This window comes from Sphaeramia orbicularis, chromosome 6 (assembly GCF_902148855.1).
Source record: "Sphaeramia orbicularis chromosome 6, fSphaOr1.1, whole genome shotgun sequence".
Taxonomy (NCBI): domain Eukaryota; kingdom Metazoa; phylum Chordata; class Actinopteri; order Kurtiformes; family Apogonidae; genus Sphaeramia; species Sphaeramia orbicularis.
The window spans coordinates 17,936,218-17,958,808 of NC_043962.1; the positions used below are offsets into that span (position 1 = coordinate 17,936,218).

Consider the following 22,591-nt stretch of genomic DNA (forward strand, 5'->3'; position numbering starts at 1 on the left):
CGCTTGTTAGCAATATTTTCCTTGGCATGACCCGTCCCACTCTGCCTCTGATTGGCTCCTCAGGCCTCATGCCTAAAGTTAACCAATCTAATTAGTGAAGGCAGCGAGTACTAGCCAATTAGAGGCAGAGTAGGGCGGGTCATGACTTCACCATCCTCGAGGGAAAAATGGGCAATTTGGCTGCAGATACTACTGAATGATGCGCATCAGGGGGATTTAAAAGTGGGTATACCCGATGCTGACTAAAAAATAAGTGGGTATACTCCAGGGGTGTCCAATCCCAGTCCTCAAGGGCCAGTATCCTGCATGTTATAGATGTTTCCCTCTTCCAGTCCACCTGATAGTTGTTATCAGGCTTCTGCAGAGCTGGATGATAGGCTTATCATTTGAATCAGGTGTGTTGGAAGAGGGATACATCTAAATCATGCAGGATACCAGCCCTCTGGGACCAGGATTGGACACCCCTGTTATACTCCATATACCCTGGACTACACCTCTGTAACCCGCTACCCATTGGAACTGCTTCTCCAACTTTAAAGCAAGAATCACACCTCCAAAAAAAAACTGCCACTGACACACACATCAGCATTTAGTTCATTAGCTTCTTTACCTTAAGGTCATGTGCATCTATTACATCACTAACTACTTTTCACAGGTCTGTGCCCGAGCCCCTCTGTTTGCACAGGTATTATCCACCAACTACAGCTCAACCTGCTGTAGCATTTAACATCAAGGAAAGGCCACAGCAATTAACCCTTTTCCAAAGGGTAATGAGACCGCTTCATAATTCAAACCTGCTGTCTTGTGGTTAGCATCCCCCCATGAATGATACAACACTCCACATCAGATAATGGTGCTAATTTTGCTTGCAAGGCATAAAGCGTAACTGACCTGACTTCTGAGACTGCAGAATTAAATCCTTGAATGTACCAAGCCTATGAATATTTTTATCCATTTTGTAGACCTTTTTTTGCTGATAAACTTGTATTTTTCCTGCATGCAGTTTATAGCAGTACTGTTTTTTTTTTTTTTTATCAAGATCTTTTTATTGAAGTGTTCTCAATATAATACAAGTGCAGTGTTGAATGGTCCTCACAGAAATCTTAACCTCCTAAGACCCAGCTATGGGTTTTCTGTTCACATTTGTGGACAAGAATTTCACAACTTTATACAAAAAAAAAAAAGAAAACTGTCTACCACAAAGGACATTCCATAAAAATTTTAAAAACTGCATCTGAAAAAACTGTGGCATCATGCTGTTTCCAATATAGGCACTTATTTAATAAAAAACAAAAAAAGCTTGTACTTTGCTGACATTTCCTGGGTCTTAGGAGGTTAAGTAAGCATGGGTGTAAATCAATTGCAGCTAGCACCATAGAGGGAAAAAAAAACAGAGCAAAACAAAGCAAAACAAACCAAACAACAAACTGTACATAAAATAATCCCTCCTCAGTCATTGCCAGTGCACTAGACATAATAAAGGATCACTATCATGATGGAAACTTGTGCTAGGAGTAAGTACGGAATAAGCAGCGTTGCTAAACTGCACCTAAACGTCAAGTATTTACAGGGTCTGGAATGTTTTTAAGAAGAGACCCCACACTTTCTGGAATTTCCCATTAGATTGCTGAAGTGAGTATCTAATTTTCTCCAGTCTTAAGCAGAACATAATGTCTTCTAACCACTGTGCATGAGTGGGAGGGAAAGCCTTCCTCCACCTGAGCCAGAAGGACGGCAGAGGATAAAGTGCGTTGTTTTTGTGTAGGTAGCTTATCTTCACCTTCCATGACCCCAAGTAGAGCAGTCAAGTGGTTTGGTTCTAGCTTGATGTTTAACCCTTAGCAGTCTGAGCCTATTTTGGCTGTTTTTGAGTACTTTTGATTTTGCCTTTATATACTATATAAAGAAATGTTTGTTGTACCAATGTTTGGTATCTTTTTTTTCCAGCACAACTTCATCTATCTCATCAGCCAATTATTTTTTCACTTTAACCAACTATATCAACACAACAGGACAAAAAATAGGACCAATGGCCTTGTAGCTTACCGGCACTTCCTATCTGTTATAATGGGGAAATTTTTCAAAGTCACACCAAATCCAGAATCAGAGCTGGATCCAAATAATTTCACTAGCTTTTGTTGACATCATCATAGAGATGCTGTATACCAAGTTTGAAGTCAATCGGAACTGTAGTTTCGGAGAAGACGATTGAAAGTTTCATAACAGACGACGACAGACGACGACAACACCGCCGGAGGCCACATGACGACAATAGCTTACAGCCTATCGGCCGGTAAGCTAAAATAAGACAAAATATATAAAATCCGATCTGCTGATGAAATGCACAACCATGAACAAAATAAATGAAAGGAAAGGAAAGGAAATATCAACACAAAAGGCCCAAAAAACACAAAAATATAAAATCCGACTTGAAAAATGTAAATAATTTATTGCATAAATAACACAAAGATGCTTAACGAACCTTTTCAAAGACTTTAAAAGTGAATATTGGTTCCAAATATTAGGTATATAAAATCAAAATAGCAATAAATTAAAACTATACTCAAATATTTGACATAAAAGCAAATCTTTACAAAGGCGTTTTCTCCATTTTTTCACCCCCACCTCACCACTCCCGATAATCCCGGTTTCTGCATCCGGTTCAGGTGGGGGTCATTCTCACCCTTACCTGCGATGCTAATGCAGTATGTGGATTAGAATCCACAGATTCTGACATTTTTTTCTGTTTTGTAAAAGAACAAAAAATGACGAAGATATGGTCAGAAATATAACACTTGCTTTATAATGCTATAATAACGCTATATCGCTTGTTTGCTCCGGTTTTAAAACGTCATATCTCCAGTTGTGTTTGCTCTATCAACATCAAATAAAAAGGGGGCGAGCATTTCAAGTCCGCACTTTTGAATGCAATTGTCACCAGTGGTCTACGTGACCAACTTTCGATGCTACAATGTGTTGAAAATGTCATGTGATTCAGTCATGGGCCTGTGACCATGGACCCCTAAAGGTTAAGTGAAAAAAAGGCATTTTCTCCGATCCCCCCACCCACCCTCGGTCGTCCTGGTTTCCGCATCCAGTTCAGGTGGGGGTCGTCTTCCCCCTTACCTGTAATGCTGATGCAGTCTGTGGATTACAATCTGCAGATTCGGCCAGTTTTTCCCGTTTCGATAAAGAACATAAAATGACGAAGATTTGGTCAGAAATATAACGCTCGCTTTATATCGCTATAATAATGCTATATCGCTTGTTTGCTCCGTTTCAAAACATCATATCTCCAGTTGTATTTGCATTGTATTATATCAAATAAAAAGTGGGAGAGTGTTTCAGATCCGCATTTTTGAATGCACTTGTCCCCAGTGGTCTACATGACCGACATCTGACGCTACGACGTGTTGAAAATGTCGTGTGATTCAGTGACGGGGCCGTGACCGTGGACCCCTAAAGGCAGCCTTACACTGTGCAAGTTTAGAGATGATTTCTCACTTGTGCGACTATTTCTGGGATCGGGCCCGATGTGCCTCTAATCGTGTGTCGTGCTTCGTACAGTGTACATGGGGTAAAGAGAAGTGACTAGCACGTCACGACCACCTCACGACCAGCAATCGTGTGTTCGCAAGGAAAACAGAGCTGTTTGAAATCCTGCTCGCTCCTCGTGAGGGTATCGCACTCTCAAAGCAGTGACACGAACCGATGTGCCTCAAATTCTAACACTGTGCATGCGCGAACACAGATGCGTACAGTAGTGTACAAGCTAACAGTAGCTGGCTATTGGCCTAGCGCAGTTTAGCTGTTGCAGCTTACCTCTAGTTCTCTTTGCTGTAGGATTGACAGCCTATACCGTCCACGTCTGGACAACCAATTCCTGCACCAAACGCGTCGTTGTCTTTTCTTCTTTTTTGATTCCCCGCAGATAATGGCACATATTACCAAAGCAGCTTGTTGGTTTTTGTTTAGCACTACCATTTCATGACTCACGCCAATACACAATCGTCTATGCACTTTTACAGATTCCATGGTATTTTAACGTTGTATTTCCAGGTACAACACTCGAACGTGTCGTGCGTCCTATGGTGTGTGGTCCTACAGTGTGAGCAGTCAGGTCGCATACGAGCGTCGGTCCGTACAGTGTGAGAACATGAATTGTGAGCCTGACTGCACGACTGATTCGCACAGTTTGAGATGGAGCTGCGTGCAACGATCGAAATAATCGCAGTGTATGGCCGCCTTAAGGGTTAACAGCTGAGAAAGTGTATGAAAGATTTCCCTCCAATGTTTGTTAAGACTTGAACAGGACCAGTACATGCGGATGATAGAAGCTTCCGCATGTTAGCATTTGACACAGTATGGACTAATATCAGGGTATATGGAAGACAGTTTTGCTTTTGAAATATGAGCCCTGTGTACCTGGTAGTACTGTTTAATTTATGAGTAGCAATGTCAAACAAGGTGAGAACCAGAACACTTCTTCAGCTGACAGCTCGAGGTGGAGCTCTTTCCCAATTCCTCGACTGCTCTCCTCATACCTGGAAAGCACACTGAAGCACACCGCACACAGAATTATCTCCTCTGAGCAGGAATTTGAGTCTCTAAGCATTGACTGCCTGGTTTGCCCAAGTCACTGCATTAAGCTTCATCATCCTCATACCCAAATGCCACAATAGTGCTCAGGTTCCACAGTAATTGCAAATGTTAAATACTTGTGCATGTGTGTGTAATCGCTGTCCTCTACCCTCAGCACTTGAACCACGCAAATCCAATTTCAGATCCTCTTTCTTGTGACGACTTGCTTTTTTTTTTTTCACAAATAAAAAACTAGATTCGCTCTGAATCCGTTGCATGTGTAGATGTGATCTCGATACTTTTATTTACAGTCTCCAGAGAAAAAGATAGGCTGGAGTTGAAAAAGATGATACAAAATTAGATATATTTGGATTTTCAAACCCACCGTTTTACACCGCGCCTCCCTTGAGTACTCCTCACTATTTAGATGTGTCTGGTTTTTTTTTTTTTTTTTTTTCCCAGACAGGCTAAAGCGTAAACACTCCTTTGTTAAGCCAACTCTGTAAATTTTGTTGTGAAGAGAACATTTGTTAGAGGGTCAAATTCTGGAGACTTTTACAAAGCATTACAATTTTCATTTATCCAGCGGCGCAGCAGGAATATGACTGAAGGCGTGTGTGTTCTGTGCCCAGATGTGTCCTTTATTATCTTTCAGTATTTCTTGGGTTGTGCTGATTACATTGTTACGTATTAAATTTACGACTCTTAAACCGTGGCATTCACAAACACTTCTTTATCCCTTAGGGGTCTTAGCCTATTTTGGCCGTTTTTGAATACTTTTGATTTTGCCTTTATATACTAGAAATGAAAGAAATGTTTACTATACCCGTGTTTCATATCTTTTTTTTTCAGCACAACTTCATCAATCTCATCTGCCTATTACAGTGGTCCCTCATTTATGTTCTAAAAATAACCCGCAATAGGCGAAATATCCGCGAAGTAGCTTTATTTTTTACAATTATTATATATGTTTTAAGGCCGTAAAACCCCTCACCACACACTTTATACACTTTTCTCAGACAGGCATTAACATTTTCTAACATTTCTCTCTTGTTTAAACACTCTCAAAGTTCAAACCTTCGTAGATTTTAAAAAATAAGTACAGTTTTATAGAATACAGCTGCCAAACTTCTACCGTCCTTCAGCATGTCCAGAAGTCCAACTTTTTGTGCGATGGTTAGCATGTTCCTCTGCCTTTTGGGTGCGACCGCAGATGCCTTTGTCGGTGCAGAACATTTTTGTTGGCATTGTAGGTTTTGTCGGGGAGAAAACTTGCAAACACACAGCACTTCAGAGTCACACTGCTAGCCATCAAACGTTTATGTAAATTTGGCAAAAAGAACGCATTCTGTACTGTACAGGAGACACGGCACGGAGGAGATTGATTGACAATGGTCTACAGTCCCTTAGCCAATCAGGATGCAGAACACAATGCTCGTTCATATGCTGTAAAAAAAAAAAAGCATGAAAATTACACTAAAAAAAATCGGCAAAACAGCGAGGCCGCGAAAGGTGAACCACGTTATGGTGAGGGACAACTGTATTTATTCACTTAACCTACTATATCATCACAAAAGGCCAAAAAACAGACAAAAAAGATAAAATCTGATTTAAAAATTTGCATAATTTATCGTATAAATAACACAAAGATGCTTAACGAACCTTTTCAAAGACTTTAAAAGTGAATATTGGTTCCAAATATTAGGTATATAAAATCAAAATTGTAATAAATTAAAACTATACTCAAATATTTGACATAAAAGCAGATCTTTACATCGGTGTTTTCTCACTCCCTCCAGTCCTCCCGGTTTCTGCATCCGGTTCAGGTGAGGGTCATTCTCACCCTTACCTGTAATGCTAATGCAGTCTGTGGATTAGAATCCGCAGATTTGGCTAGTTTTTTCCATTTTGAAAAAGGACAAAAAATGATGAAGATATGGTCAGAAATATAACACCCCCTCACCTCATTTTCATACTTCATACCGTCATATCTCCGGTTGTATTTGCTCTATCAACATCAAATAAAAAGTGGGAGAGTGTTTCGGGAAAACAAATTTCCGCTTTGTTCCAGATTGACCTATGGTAATTTTTCCGCCTGGTCCTCTTTTTTGTTTTTTGTATTCTGAAATGCACCTTGTGTAACACATACCGCATTGATATTCTAAATGTGAACCTTTCAAGACCTTTTGTTTGTTTGTTTAGGGGATTTTTTTGGCTTTTTTTTTTTTTTTTTTGTGTTTGTTTTTGTTGATGGAGAAGGCTGGTGTACTTGTTCTTGGGTTTGTTTACATATAAAAAAACTGGAAATTATGCAACAATTTATTTTCAACTGATGTCACATATGATACAATGTTTGTATTGCCCAATTTCTATAAAACTCCAAATAAACAAAGGATGGAAAAAAAAAGTGGAAGAGTGTTTCAAGTCCGCACTTCCAAATGCAATTCTTCCCAGTGGTCTATATGACCGATTTCCAACACTATGACGTGTTGAAAATATCATGTGATTCAGTCACAGGACCGTGACCGTGGACCCCTAAGGGTTAATTAGGAAATTAAAGTTTTGGATCAATCAAATGGGTCTAATTTGGAGCCAACATTGCTATAGTTTTTTATGTTTGCTTTAAATTATGTACCATCTGTTATGCTGTAGATAGATTTAATATTTCTCTTAAATAAACAAATTTAATAACAGTGCTTAACTAGCTGCTCATGTTAAATCTATAAAGTCATTTATGCTTTTAAAGAGAGCTTTAAAAAACAAAACAAAAAAAAAATCCCTATTCTGTGGAGCCAAGTGAATTTGCTGGCAGTGAGAAATCTTAGAAGACTGTATTTGCTTTGCATTTTTCTACCTTGTTGTGCTCTTGGTGAATAAACAACACCCAATCTTGTATCGATCCGATTTAATGAGAAACCACTCGGACATCATTCTGAACCCCTGGGCCATGCGGAGCTAGGCGTACTTGACAAATAGCGCTCCGATATTCTTTCAGTTTTATTGCAACGCGCCGTGTTCTGGACTCTTTAAGACGTTTATGTCTCTTAGCATTTACTGTCTTTACTTCTGTGTCTCCATCAAGAGGTAAAAAGTTCAAGTAATTATTTAAAAGCCTCTACGCTGATGTCGAGTTCATGCTAGATTACAAGGGATTGGTCACATGAAGAGCACTAGAAATGAATCATTTGAAAGGCTTGTTCTATCATACTAGCAGCTTTTTTTTTTTTTTTTTTTTCTTTCGTGAGGTGACACAAGGGATGCAGCTTAACCTTTCAAGGAGGAGCATAATGGAGAGCTCTACAAAATGAAGTGATTATTACTTTCGGAGGAGTGATTTAGACGACTTGGGAGAAGGCTGTGTGAGGCTGCTGGAGAAAATAGCATGAAACCTCTCAACTTAATTAAGAAAGCATTATTTCTTCATAATTTAGCAAAGAGGTCACATCAGTTCTAGACATCATTCAGCTGTTTTCCAGCTCAATTTGGTCCTTCATCACAGACAAAATAGCTTGTCTCGGTCATATTTTTTGGAAAATGGCTTCTTTTCGCAGAATTACTGAGATTCTGTAAGAACATATCAGATTGTTCACCTCTTTTTTTTCACTTAGAGCAGTGGTTTCCAACGTTTTATGGCACGTGACCCCATTTTAAAGTCACAAATTTCTGGCAACCCCAGGCGTTCACAATGGAGACTTTTTTTTGGGGGGGCTAAAATTAATTTGTTTTTGATCATGTAATAGTTTACAATACTATGTTGCAAATAAACGTTAATTTTAGATGACATTTAGTCTATATAATGTATATTATTATGGACGGAGGCAGTAAAGCCAGGTGTAGATTACTGCACAAAGTGAGAGTTTTATTTTCCATGGTCAGGATATGTACAGTCAGTCCAGCTTGGATTTACAAGGCTGACAATTAAAACTGAACAACAAAAACTCAAACTATGAATTATGAAAGAGCTGCAGCATCTGAAACTGACCACAATGAACATTTGACAGATAAACAGTACCACAGTGCTTCAGTTTCCGCTTCAGAGTTGTCATGTCTTTTATGGATTGGGACTGTCTCTCCCAACTAAACATATATTTTTCATTAGTTTTTTTTTTTTTTTTTTAATCAATGACTAGAAATTTCAGGCGACCCCATTTGAACTCCAGGTGACCCCACGTGGGGTCCTGATCCCAAGGTTGAAAAACACTGACTTCAAGTCTAAGGCCCAATCCCAATTTACCCCTTACCCCTACCCCTTGGCCCTTGCACTTGGCACTACCCCTTGAAACGGAGCTACAAGGGTTAGGGGTTGTGACATTCTCCTATGAAATGGTCCAACCCTTCCAGACCTGTTACGTCATCAGCAGTCATCAATGCCGCTATTAACATATGTGAAAAAAAAATTTTCCGAAAGTATTCCCCATGCTGTCAGTAGCTGTAACCGTCTCTGTTGCATGGGCTTTGGTCATCTTTTTGCGACTATCAACTATAAACCGCAGAAATGCGATCTATAATACATTGAAATGGCATTAAACGGACGATCAAATGATTAAGTTGTTTATGAGGAAAATACGTACATTTGTGTGTTTCTTTCATCACACTGCTGCACTTTTTTTTGCTGTGTTTACCTCTATTTTGCCAATGGTTCGAACAGAATTATGGAAAATTTCTCCTACCCCTCCGTTCGAAGTGCTCTAGAGCCCTCCGCCTTAGCCCTTCCCCTCCGTCTAATCGAAAATCAGGACAACACTACCCCTTCACGTGCACGTGCAAAACGGAGGGGTAGGGGGTGAATTGGGATTCAACCTAAATGATTAAACATGTTTATGTGGAGAGAATGCTACTGGGTTTGGTGTTTTGGGAAAAGATATGCTGGGGTGTGTTTTTTTTGTTTTTTTTCATATCAGGCTGCTTACCGGTATCTTCACCTGTAACATCTGTTTTTGAATTTTGAAAAAAAAAAAAAAGGATCAAAAGCCAAACAAAACATTGGTGGAGGTGATTTTTCTAAAATTAAAAAAGAAAATCCCATGTCTTCTTTCTCTTAATACGAAATAGATATTTTGAAGCACTTCACCTCACAGAAGCTTCACTTTCACTCTTATTTTTATTCAGCCTGAATGGAGGACATCAGTCTCATCATTGTATTATACAAAGAAAAAAAGACATTCCTCTTTCTGTGGCATACTAAAATAAGAAATTTGCAAAAGCAGAGCCATGCAAAGGAGTGCCCTTATATGCCCTTCAGGAAGAAATCCACATGTACGAGCTGATCTGTGGAACGTGTGGACTGGACACAAAGCCTGCATACAGACCAATCTCATCCAATTCTCAGATAAAGCAAACAGAAAGGCTGAAGCTAAGTCTTTTGAGTATTATACTACCATCTCCGCACATTCTCCCTGTGTCTGGAAAATAATCTTTTTTTTTTTTTTTTTTATTAATAAGTCTAATTTTTCTACTATTTCTAATCACTGTGATTAAATTGTAATAAGTCCATTCAACTGGTTTGCCCCCGACTCCCAAGTCTGCTTTAATCTTTTGGCGTATTGCCTTTAAGGTCTTCATTTCCTCAATCCTTCCTATTTGTGCTCAGCTAACAGGGATTACCACTGAAAGTCTGTTTACTAAGCTAACTATGAGCAGCATGGATGACAGATGTAGCTTAAGTTCATTAGTCATCCCTGACATTTAGAGAGATACACCTCTTCATCTGTCTTGCCAGGCCTTATATACAGTACAGCATACACCAACAGAATTACTAAATTATTTACTGATTGACTTGTTTAGTTAGTTAATTTATCTTCCATGCATAATTTAGATTTTCTGTCTGTTTTTGCTCATTTTGATCTGATATGAGATGCATAATTAATTCGGTTTTTATAAAGACGCCTATCTTTTCTTCCTCTGTTTTTTTTTTCTTCGTCGTCGGGATTAAAGAGCAAAAAAAAAAAAAAAAAAGACAGATCTAAAGTTTGCGCTGGTGTTTCCGTCTGTTTCTCCTTTCATTTTCATTTATGACTCTTGCGTGGATAGAAGTTTCTTTCACTCGCAAGTGAAGAGTGTGTGTCTAGACTCTGAACATCAAGCTTAATGAATATCTTTCCATTTTCATTATAAGGAAGCCCATCAATCAGAGAAACCCCTTGTGATGCAAATTGGCAAGAAAGAATAAAATGAGGCTTAAGTGCAATAACAAAAAGAAAATGTGCCATACATCTTTTTAGACTATAGTGTCTCCACTCATCTTGTCTCGTTTGATGTGACTGAAAGGTATTTCTTTTCTACAATAAGTGAAGAGTGCTTTAGAAAGTAAATCAAAAAAAGTGCAGGTTCTTTTTTTTTTTTTTTTTTTTTTACCTATATGACACGGTTCACTTCACTTCAAGAAGATACATTCTTCTTTTACAACCACCTCTTTTAGTTTTTACCTTGACCATATATTGTTACAGTAATGCAACATTGTAAGCAGCATAAAAACCTGTCCTTTCCAAAGAAATGCAAATCATAAAAAGAGGCTTACACTGTTGGAATATTTTTGTTTTCAGACATTCCTCCTTAGATACATCAGTAGTAGGGCTGGGCGATAAAACGATAACGATATATATCACGATATAACTTTTCCTCGATAGAAACGTGAGACATTCACGATACAATTTCGATAGAATTCATTTGTCTGTGTTTTGACAGACATAAGAACAGCCAATCATGATTAAGTAGCGCCACACCAAACCAATCACACTAGAGCCATTGCAGATTAGGTTGACGCCCACAGCACAGGCGTAAGAGCAGCCGCAGCACGCTAACACGCTAATGTTTGGGTTACAGCGAGAGGTAATGAGTGTTCCCTCTGGAGAAAATGTGACAGAGAACTCAGGCGACCAGGTTACTGAAAAGTAGGATGCGAATCGTTTTGGTTCCAGTGTACAACAGAGGCATTGAAGCCAGGAGTCGGATGTTCAGAGCATGTTAAGTTTCACTTTCGGTTTACACCAGTTACGAAATGCATCCCCAAGTACACTCACAGTCAATGAAAACTTTGAGACCATATTTTTCGACATAATTTGTATTTTGAAACCCTAAACTGGAATTTTTTCATATGAATCATTTGTTTAGGATATTGGCATACAGAAACAAAAATCTAAAGTTTCAAGAATAATTTCAAAACAAGTAACTTAACAAAAGAAAATGGCACCTGCCAAACACAGTCACAACAGTAGTGGTCCTTGTCGGTAGTTGTCACTCTCTCTCTTTCCCTGGACGCTGTCTATCGTCAACAGAGCCTGTGGTGTTGTGGCGTTCCACCAGGTTTCTGATTTTGGGTTGGGAACAGCCCATACATACGCCTGGCTATATCACTGGAGCTCAAACCGGCCTCCACCATACCCAGTGCCAACCCGGAGACATTCATGTGATAGACGTGGCATGATGCCGCCACTCACTGGACTAACAATGGTGGCCTTTTTTGGGCCTTTATATAGGCCTTTGAAACCAATCCTCAAATTGTGCAGATACCCACTGAGTATTGCTCAATGTGTATTTGGTCCACTTTTGCAAAGAGACCAACCCATGTGCAATGAACCGTGACACCATGACAACTCATCATTATTTCAACTACCCGAGCACTAAGTCATCAATAAATCCACAATGAATAATTACAACCCCCCCTACAAGTAGAAACATGCATACATTTCTACCTCAAAGTTTCTATTGACTGTCAGTATATATACCCCCGACATGGTTTTGTGAAAATGGTCTGTTTTGTTTGTATTCTTTTTTAAAACTTGAAAGCATGTTTGGTTATGTTTTCAACAGCAACCACTGAGCTGGCTTGTCCCACTGTCTTGTCTTTTTTTGTCCCACTGTCTTGTCTTATGTCTCGTCCCGTCCTTGTACACTTTCGTCTATATGAGCCCTCCCTCTATGTATATGTGTACAAGCAAGGAATGGATGAACATCTGAATATAAAGTTGGAGATTGTTACTTAAACAACAAGCTGTAATTAAAATTAAAGCTGTCCTCCAAAGAGAGGGGGTGGGGATGGGTTAAAAAAACAACAACTTTTGCCTGTTGGTCAGACTTTTAGTTTAGTTTTATATATATGTATCTGTTTTGTTTATCTGAGAGTTGCATAATGTTCTTCAGCCCATCTGTCATGTTCAACCTCTGACAGAAAATGAATCATATTTAAATCAAAACTAACCTTCAGACGTCTTCACAACTAATTTATGAGTAAATTTAAGCTTGGCAAAAATAATGATTTGATTTATATCGGGCGATTCATAGGGGCGCTAATAGCAATGCAAGGTAAACGTTGTGGACCCTTTCATAAAATTCAGTCTCTTGTTGATCTGTCGGAGCAGACCGGGGGTGGGGTGGGGGGTGCAGTCCATACATGTCATCACTTACCCTAGTGCGAAAATGAAACCAAAACCAAAGCTTAACATTCTTTCTACGTCCGACTCCCAGCTTCTTTGCATCTGTTATACCACATTTTTGCAACTTCTACCCTGTATCCACTGGACCCCCTTCACTGCTCTATGGGCCCCATGAATTTGTCATGTTTAGCCCCCCCCATCAGCGCCCCAGATGGTGATACATATTGATATCGTCTGATATGAAAAAAATGATCATGATTTTCCCCATATCGCCCTAATCAGTTGTCACCTTTAAGTCATTGCAATAACTACAAACTATTTATCAAGAATGAATCACATTACAACAACCATTTAATGAGAAGAGGTACAAATATGTTACTCCAACTCTAGGGTACATGACTATCGTTTCTTATTTCCCTGTGCCTCATTAGTTGCTTTTCCATTGACCCTCAAATTGCACAAATATAACTTGGACATAAAAATTTACCAAATGGAAAAACGACAATTTCCCCAAAAGTCTCTAAAAGTTTTTGTGCTGGCAAGAGGTGGTTTTTCGGGCATAGCTCAAATGGTATATCACGCAAAACTGCAATGGAAAGACCTTTTTTTCGCAGCTAGTCAGGTGAATTAAAAAAAATGGATGTTGATGTACATTGCAACAAGCGAAGAAGAAGAAGAAACATGTCGCAGTATGTGTGGACACACCAGGAAACCGAATCATTACCTCCGCCAAGGAGGTTACGTTTTTGTAAGCGTTGGTTTGTCTGTTTGTCTGTCTGTTAGCAAGATAACTCAAAAAATTATGGACAGATTTGGATGAAAATTTCAGGAAATGTTGATACTGGCACAAGGAACAAATGATTAAATTTTGGTGGTGATCGGGTGGGGGGGTGGGGGGACACTGATATGCCTTGGCGGAGGTCCGTGCTCTACAAGTGCTTTTCTAGAAAAGACAGCACAGACCTCCGCCAAGGCAGATCAGTACCCCCCCACCCCCCACCCCCCGATCACCACCAAAATTTAATCATTTGTTCCTTGTGCCAGTATCAACATTTCCTGAAATTTTCATCCAAATCCGGGGCACTGATCTGTCTTGGCATAGGTCTGCGCTCTCTAAGTGCTTGTAGTTTTTTGTTTTTTAGTACAAGATAGAGGGGTATTATATAATAATAATAAATATATCTGTCGCCATGTTTATGGAATGACTTCTCATGTCATCTCGTGAAAATAAATAAACAAATCATCGCATTTGATAATTTAATGGAAAAACTGACATTACACACTTCTGTGTTTTTGGACATTTACTAAAAATTGGTAAAGTTTTGCATGGATGTCCGATGGAAAAGTGACTAGTGAAAGGATATACTCTCCCTGCTTCTCTCCAACCAAAACTCTGTGCTCACATAGACTGCATAGCCATACTCTCATTAACATCTTCTAAAATACTGGGCTATTCAGATCATGTACCCTGAATCCCACAGGCATGTTCCCTTTGAGGCACAGAGTTGGTTGGTTGACCCCTTTCACCATGCTGCCCTGCTTTTTAGATCTTGCTCTTAAACTCTCCATTGCCCTTCTCTAGTGAACCCACAATTAATTTCTCATCGTTCACCATTTATTTTTGAATAGATGCGCTTCAGCTACTTAACCCACATGGGAAATATTGTTCTAGTCTGTGTCATGGAAAAGCGTTTGGCTCTATTACGCCACCGGCTGATTTTAGATTAAAGATCTAGCACTAAATCACCGCAGGCCTTGTGACAGTGCCCCAACCCGGTCCCCTGCAAAAGCTAGCTTGCCAGCGCGCTATCTATATATAACCGCCTCAATCAGCTCGACCAGCCCGTTGGACTTCAGCTGACCTTACCGCATTATATGGGCCACAGAGACTTGTGCTTTTACTGACCCAGCCTGTGGACCTTGTGTTCTTTGTGATGAGTGGCAAATCACGTCTTGTTGAAACAGTAGAAAAATGCCAGCTTCACTAGCCGTCAAAGACCCGACGTGGGTTTGAGATGAAAATTGCTGTAAAGGCTACTTATAATATAATAATCATAGTTTTCACACGTCATATATTCTAGGTATCACTGCTGAATTCCTTTAGGCAGAGTCGCTAAATAATAAAAGCAACCATTAAAGTGTTCTAGTAAGAAACTGGCAAAAAAAATGATTAACGTTTGAAATTAAAATGTAGAAACAGAGAAAAGGAATAATTAAAAACCTGCACCAAGGTAAGCAATCTCTAAAATACTATATCCATATCATAAATATCCATGCAGTGATAGCTTCATCTTAGTCAGATTAAAAAATATTAATTTATAGATCCCCTAAATATGCAAAAATTGAGCATTTATGTGAAGTTTGCACTGGAGCCAGTTACTAATTCAATGACTTCCAACTATGATAATAGCCTATATGCGGATATCTATGTAAATAAAGTTCTTTAAAGGAGTGATATTTTGCTTTTTTAAATGAACTTATGCATTTACAGTTTATGTAGACCACAGGGAAATGTTTGAAAATGCATAATTCCATTTAAAAAAGCAAAATATCACTCCTTTAAAGAACTTTATTTACATAGATATCAGCATAAAGGCTATTATCATGGATGGAAGTCACTGAATTAGTAACTGGCTCCAGTACAAACTTCACATAAATGCTCAAATTTTGCATATTTAGGGGATCTATAAGTGTATATTTTTTAATCCGACTAAGATGAAGCTATCACTGCTGAATTCCTTTAGGCAGAGTCGCTAAATAATAAAAGCAACCATTTAAGTGTTCTAGTAAGAAGATGGCAAAAAAAAAAAAAAAGCTTAATGTTTGGAATTAAAATGTAGAAACAGAGAAAAGGAATAATTAAAAACCTGCACCAAGGTAAGCAATCTCTAAAATACTATATCCATATCATAAATATCCATGCAGTGATAGCTTCATCTTAGTCAGATTAAAAAATATTCACTTATAGATCCCTAAATATGCAAAATTTGAGCATTTATGTGAAGTTTGCACTGGAGCCAGTTACTAATTCAATGACTTCCAACTATGATAATAGCCTATATGCGGATATCTATGTAAATAAAGTTCTTTAAAGGAGTGATATTTTGCTTTTTTAAATGAACTTATGCATTTACAGTTTATGTAGACCACAGGGAAATGTTTGAAAATGCATAATTCCATTTAAAAAAGCAAAATATCACTCCTTTAAAGAACTTTATTTACATAGATATCAGCATACAGGCTATTATCATGGATGGAAGTCACTGAATTAGTAACTGGCTCCAGTACAAACTTCACATAAATGCTCAAATTTTGCATATTTAGGGGATCTATAAGTGTATATTTTTTAATCCGACTAAGATGAAGCTATCACTGCTGAATTCCTTTAGGCAGAGTCGCTAAATAATAAAAGCAACCATTAAAGTGTTCTAGTAAGAAGATGGCAAAAAAAAAAAAAAAGCTTAATGTTTGGAATTAAAATGTAGAAACAGAGAAAAGGAATAATTAAAAACCTGCACCAAGGTAAGCAATCTCTAAAATACTATATCCATATCATAAATATCCATGCAGTGATAGCTTCATCTTAGTCAGATTAAAAAATATTCACTTATAGATCCCCTAAATATGCAAAATTTGAGCATTTATGTGAAGTTTGCACTGGAGCCAGTTACTAATTCAGTGACTTCCATCCATGATAATAGCCTATATGCTGATATCTATGTAAATAAAGTTCTTTAAAGGAGTGATATTTTGCTTTTTTAAATGAACTTATGCATTTACAGTTTATGTAGACCACAGGGAAATGTTTGAAAATGCATAATTCCATTTAAAAAAGCAAAATATCACTCCTTTAAAGAACTTTATTTACATAGATATCAGCATATAGGCTATTATCATGGATGGAAGTCACTGAATTAGTAACTGGCTCCAGTACAAACTTCACATAAATGCTCAAATTTTGCATATTTAGGGGATCTATAAGTGTATATTTTTTAATCCGACTAAGATGAAGCTATCACTGCTGAATTCCTTTAGGCAGAGTCGCTAAATAATAAAAGCAACCATTTAAGTGTTCTAGTAAGAAGATGGCAAAAAAAAAGCTTAATGTTTGGAATTAAAATGTAGAAACAGAGAAAAGGAATAATTAAAAACCTGCACCAAGGTAAGCAATCTCTAAAATACTATATCCATATCATAAATATCCATGCAGTGATAGCTTCATCTTAGTCAGATTAAAAAATATTCACTTATAGATCCCTAAATATGCAAAATTTGAGCATTTATGTGAAGTTTGCACTGGAGCCAGTTACTAACTCAATGACTTCCATCCATGATAATAGCCTATATGCTGATATCTATGTAAATAAAGTTCTTTAAAGGAGTGATATTTAGCTTTTTTACATGGACATACACATTTTCAAACATTTCCGTGTGGTCTACATAAACTGTAAATGCTATGCTTGGGTCTGAATTCTTCATTAATTCAACTCCACAGGTCCATCTTCAACCTTATTTCTGAGTAATGACACGAAAAAGGTGGTTTTGAGCTCTGGCCCTTTAAATGTAAATGAGCCACTTCACGCTCCACCCCTTACAGGTTATTGGCTGTGCTGCTCTGTCCCGTTCAACCAACAACTGAACATTTTAGGTAATCAGCTCAAACTTTGGACATATTTTCAGTTTTTACTACAACCGCTGCTGCTGATAAACAATTCAGAGAAATGTTTGGAAGTCTTGACCTCATACAGTCGCGGAAAAAATTATTAGACCATCAAAAATCATCAAAAACAATGGTTATGCAATCAAGTACTAACTCCTGTGTCTATTATGTGACTAAAACAGACAGAAAAGAAAACATGGAATGCCTAAAAACACTGTTTTTGTCAGTACAATGCCATAGATATTGATGTAAGAAAATAAGTGATTTTGGTTATTATCAAGAAAACATAGAAAATAGCTAGATATCAGCTCTGAAATTAAACTCTTATGAGCTATTTTTGTTATCTTTATATTTGTCCAAACAAATGTTCCTTTAGTTGTACTAGGCATTAAAATGAACAAGAAATTGAAGAAAACAAGGGTGGTCTAATAATTTTTTTCCGTGACTGTATGTGCAAATGTCATGACGTGACTAGTTATAGACATAACAAATTAAGAAGGAATTAAAACAGGTTGTAGAAACCCACTCGATTTTTTTGCCAAAATAAATATAAATATAGCTTTGCAGCACCTGGAGGATTCAAATTCAAACTTTTGGAACTATTAGGGTCCAAATACACGAAATAAATGTACCCAAGTTTAGCAAAATATGACCCATTTAATGCCACTGGCTACTATTAGCTTAGAAATTGAGTTTGTTTAACATCAGCAAACATGAGTGAATATTATTTGAATGTTTAATTTTGTGCATGGTAGTTCTGTTATCACCAAATTACACATCAGATCATTTAATTAAACTGCTTTCATTGGGAGGTAATCTGATGTCTGCAGAAAAAAATGCATATATTAAAGGATCCAGACAAGCTATTATTGTAAAAAGACAGCCCAAGTGTATCCATTGTTTTTTTTTTTACATATTAATTTAGCTATTGTACAAAAAAAAAAAAAAAAATACCCAGTAGCCATCATATTAACATACTGAATGTTGGAGATTTCTATATATCCATGTTTTAATAAATATACATGACTATTTTTACCATGTGTAGGCAGTTGTGTCCATGCTATTTGACCTCATCTGCATGGAATACAACAAATGTAATGAAATCCAGGCTGGTCGGTGCCTTTGGGAGGGGGGGGAGGGGGGGGTTGGTATGCGATGCAAGGGTCAAGCTGTTGCTGAATCTACCCATTTGAATTGCTTAAGCACATGTCTCTAAACTTATGCTTGGCCAAGTGTAATAACTTCCATCAGCATGTCTTAGAAGTTGACGCACCATTTTTACTGGCGAAGAGAAAATAACATAGTTTCCTAACACCTCCGAGCTTACAGCCTGTACTCCAGGTATTTATTTATAACTGCTATTCTAAAGGGACTCTCAAACAAATGATGAACCCGTCAGCTGTCAACTCCCACATAAAACCCACAGCCTGCAGCTTCTCCTCCTCTCAGTTCGCTTTGCATTCAACCGACTGGGTGTCACTGTAGGAGAAAAAAAAAAAAAAAAAAAAAGGAACGGGGTGCGACAGGAAATAATCCACAAAGGTTTTTGCTTAGTTGTGTCATTTTCTTCCGGGGACCCGACCTAAGCGTTAGCCTCTTGACACTGACCTGAACCTTGGGCGTGCTTGACAGGTTTCCATATCAGCTAGGGGCCACTGTGTTCCCACGAGGACACTGTTAACAAAAGAAACAGGAGACGCACCAAACACTCGGTGATAGGCACACACATCTCTATTTAGGGAATCAAGAAGGGCAGAAATGCATTTTTTTTTTAATATACACGTAGTTGAGAGCAAACAGTAAACAGATGCAGAGATCAACTGTTCAGCTGCTACATGTGAGGTCAGAGTTAAATGTGACCTCGAACGCCACCCCTCACCCTCAGTATAGTATAACACCACTAGGTTGACACCAGAGTGAGTAGCAGAGGTTGAGAGGGCACTGGAAATGCAGTCTATATACGTGACGCTGATCTGTAAGCAGTCCGGCTTCTGCTTGTGGCGCACTTAACCCTTTCATGCATGAATTATGAGAACCTTAATCAACTCAAATCAAGGAATTTATTTCCTGAGTGTTTTTATTCGTCTTTAGGCATGAAAAAAACAATCCGTGCGTTTACATGACAACTTTTATTCCTGGTTTAATCTGATTAAACGTTAGATCCTATTTCAGATGCCCATGTAAACACCTTATTCCAGTTGAAAAAGAATAGTTCGGATTAAATTTAAACCTGAATAAAGTCACTGGTTTAATCCACTTTTGAATCCGGTCTAAATTATTCCTCGGACATGTAAACCTTTTATTCCATTTGGACTTTATTCCTTCCATTCTGCACATGCTCGTTGTCTTGTCCTGTCGCAATGACGTACACATTCTGCGCTGGTGGAAGAATATGCAATGCAGTCTAGTCAACCCAAACCGTTCCAGTGGGCTATTCTGATGGGATCTACCAGCCTGGAAAACCCTGAAGGAAGAGTTCATCACCTGTTTTTTATTCATTCATTTGTCATGCACTAATGAGTTCGATAAGTGGGCAAATCAGTTTGCACTGCCTTGTTCTCACAGCAGTTAAGTTAGCTTAGCATAATCGCTTGATTCCTATGGTCAAACGTAGCCAGGCTTTTATAGGTGATTTGTAGTATTCTATGAGTGATTTTGTGAAATTTAGGTCTCCCTAATCATTCCTTTAGTCCAGTGGGGTCAATATGATCACAAATTGAGGCTCAAATCATGGCCATGTGACTTCCTGCACTAATCAAATCTTGGGAAATAAAAACTAATGCAAAGCTAAAATGGTAAAGCAAAGCTAATTTAGCGCATGCATCCCTTCGAACAAAAAGATTGTCCAACTTCCGTCAACACAACAGTCCCAGGATTGTATGAGTGCAGTAAGTCGCAGATCTAAAGAAATAATTAGGGAGAATCGGATTTCAGGAAATCACTAACAAAAGACAACAAATCACCTTTAAAAAACTGGCTACGTGTGACCATGGAAATGCAGTGACTATGCTAAGCTAAGCTAACAGAAGGGCTGTGAGAACCGAATAAATGTTTCTCATGTAAACCTTTATTTGGGTTTAACATTTCCATGTAAACAGAAGAGAAAATACTTCAATTTTGAATTAATTTCTTCTGGAAAAATGAATCAGATTTAAAAAACATCATGTAACCGTACCCATTGTGACTGAAAATTTTCTTATGAACCTATTTTTCATGGAGTTAAAAAAATGTCAGCTTGACACCATGTGTTTAAGTTTTGAAGCAAAGAAACATGGATTTACTGATATATCATGTGAAAACCATGAAATAAAAATCTTTTTAATGCAGTTAATCTGCTGTTTTCTCACATTTTAACATACTCTAATACTAGTCATTACTCACTTCATGGAAATAATATGCAAAAAAAAAAAAAAAAAAAACTTAAAAAAAAAAAAAAAACAGTTAATTGCAGTTTAGTAGCAATAACAAGCAATTGATTTTTTTTTTTTTTTTTTTTAGTTTAGTTTATTTTGAATATGCAACAAGACAAAGTAATCTTACTTAGTCCTTAGAAATAAAACAGGTAGTAAGAGGTCATGGAAGAAAACAAAAAAACAAAACTTATACATATACATGACTTCATTTGCACATTCTTAAAGGAGTGGGAGGAAATATAATTTATTTAATCCCACCCCTTCAACACTCAAACATGTTACTGCAGATCAGATTTATCAAGAACAGCAAAGTTACACTAATGATATGAATTACAGTGGATGGGACGATGCGTAAGCATCCACTGTGTTGGCTGATATGGAACTAAAACAACAAAACCCATGAAAATACAACAGAACAGCTTTGAATACCTGTCCACTGTAGTGACCAGTATGCATGAAAGGGTTAAATTGATCATTTTAAAGAAATAGTTTCCAACTTATTTCCTTCTAGCACTTTTGTTGATTTATTTGTCCTTCATACACAGTCAGGAAATGGAAAACTGCAGGAGATACAGCGGTAACAGGCGTTTGGAAGCGATTTGTATAGTATGCTATTTGTGCTTTGTGTTTCTCTGTAATCATGTTTTTCCGTGATGAAGCAGTGGTTTGTCCGTCAGTGTGAAATCTCCTGTTTCCCAGCAGGGGTTATTCTCCCCCCACCCACCACCACCACCACCACATGACAGCCGCTCAGTACAACCTCCCTCTCAAATACATCGTCAGTACATTTTGAGGCTGAGTAAACAGAATCATCTCATCCTCATTCCATCTAATCTCATGACATCTTATCTGGAAAAAAAAACCCTTTTGGATTGACTGATCAACTTTGTTAGTAAATGAAAGTGAATTTCCCCACTGCACTGCAGTTTTTGCAGTAAATACAGAGGAAAATGTAAATTTGGCCCCAAAAAATTAGGATATGAGGTCTTGGACTTGGTTGAAACTCTTACATATTTGATAACTTTGATGATGAAGAGGATTCGCCCCACTTCCTGACTACTTTTTTGTCCCTGCTCTGAGCCTTTTCCATGCTTTGATTTTAAATACTTGCACTTTTAAGTTGATCTATGATCATGTAAATCGCTTGAAGCAGGATGGCATGCCCTGTTTGCAGCTCCACTGACTGAAAAAAAGGAAAGGTTAAAGGATTACCATATTTCATGTTTAAGAGCCGTCGACATAATGTTACACTCTGCTGGTGTGACTCATGCCTTGGCTGGAGATCAAGTTAATAGCCAGTGTAGTGGTGTGGCGATCACGTACAGAAATTACACACAATATCGTGTTGAAACTAATCCCCCTGTTAGCTTTGTCTTTGAACTTGTGTCTGATGACAGGCTGGCCTCCACTGCAGGTGCTAAAAGTTTTCAAGTGTTGACTGGGCCAACGCGTAGCAACTGGAAAGTGAAATATACACGCGTGCGATCAGTATGATTGTGATGATTGCACTGGTTAACCCATACAAACCCAAACAGTCACCGATGACCAAAACCAACTACTGATGT

General features: G+C 38.1%; 1 protein-coding gene and 1 long non-coding RNA gene across 2 annotated transcripts in view; both read left to right on the forward strand.

Annotated features, from left to right (window-relative positions):
• Positions 1-22,591, forward strand: part of tspan9a (tetraspanin 9a) — a 156,235-nt gene that overhangs the window by 69,399 nt on the left and 64,245 nt on the right. The window lies entirely within an intron of this gene.
• LOC115421230 (uncharacterized) lies at positions 1,655-4,417 on the forward strand. Its single transcript, XR_003935650.1, has 3 exons — positions 1,655-1,829; positions 4,252-4,296; positions 4,352-4,417. It is a non-coding gene; the product is annotated as an uncharacterized LOC115421230 (long non-coding RNA).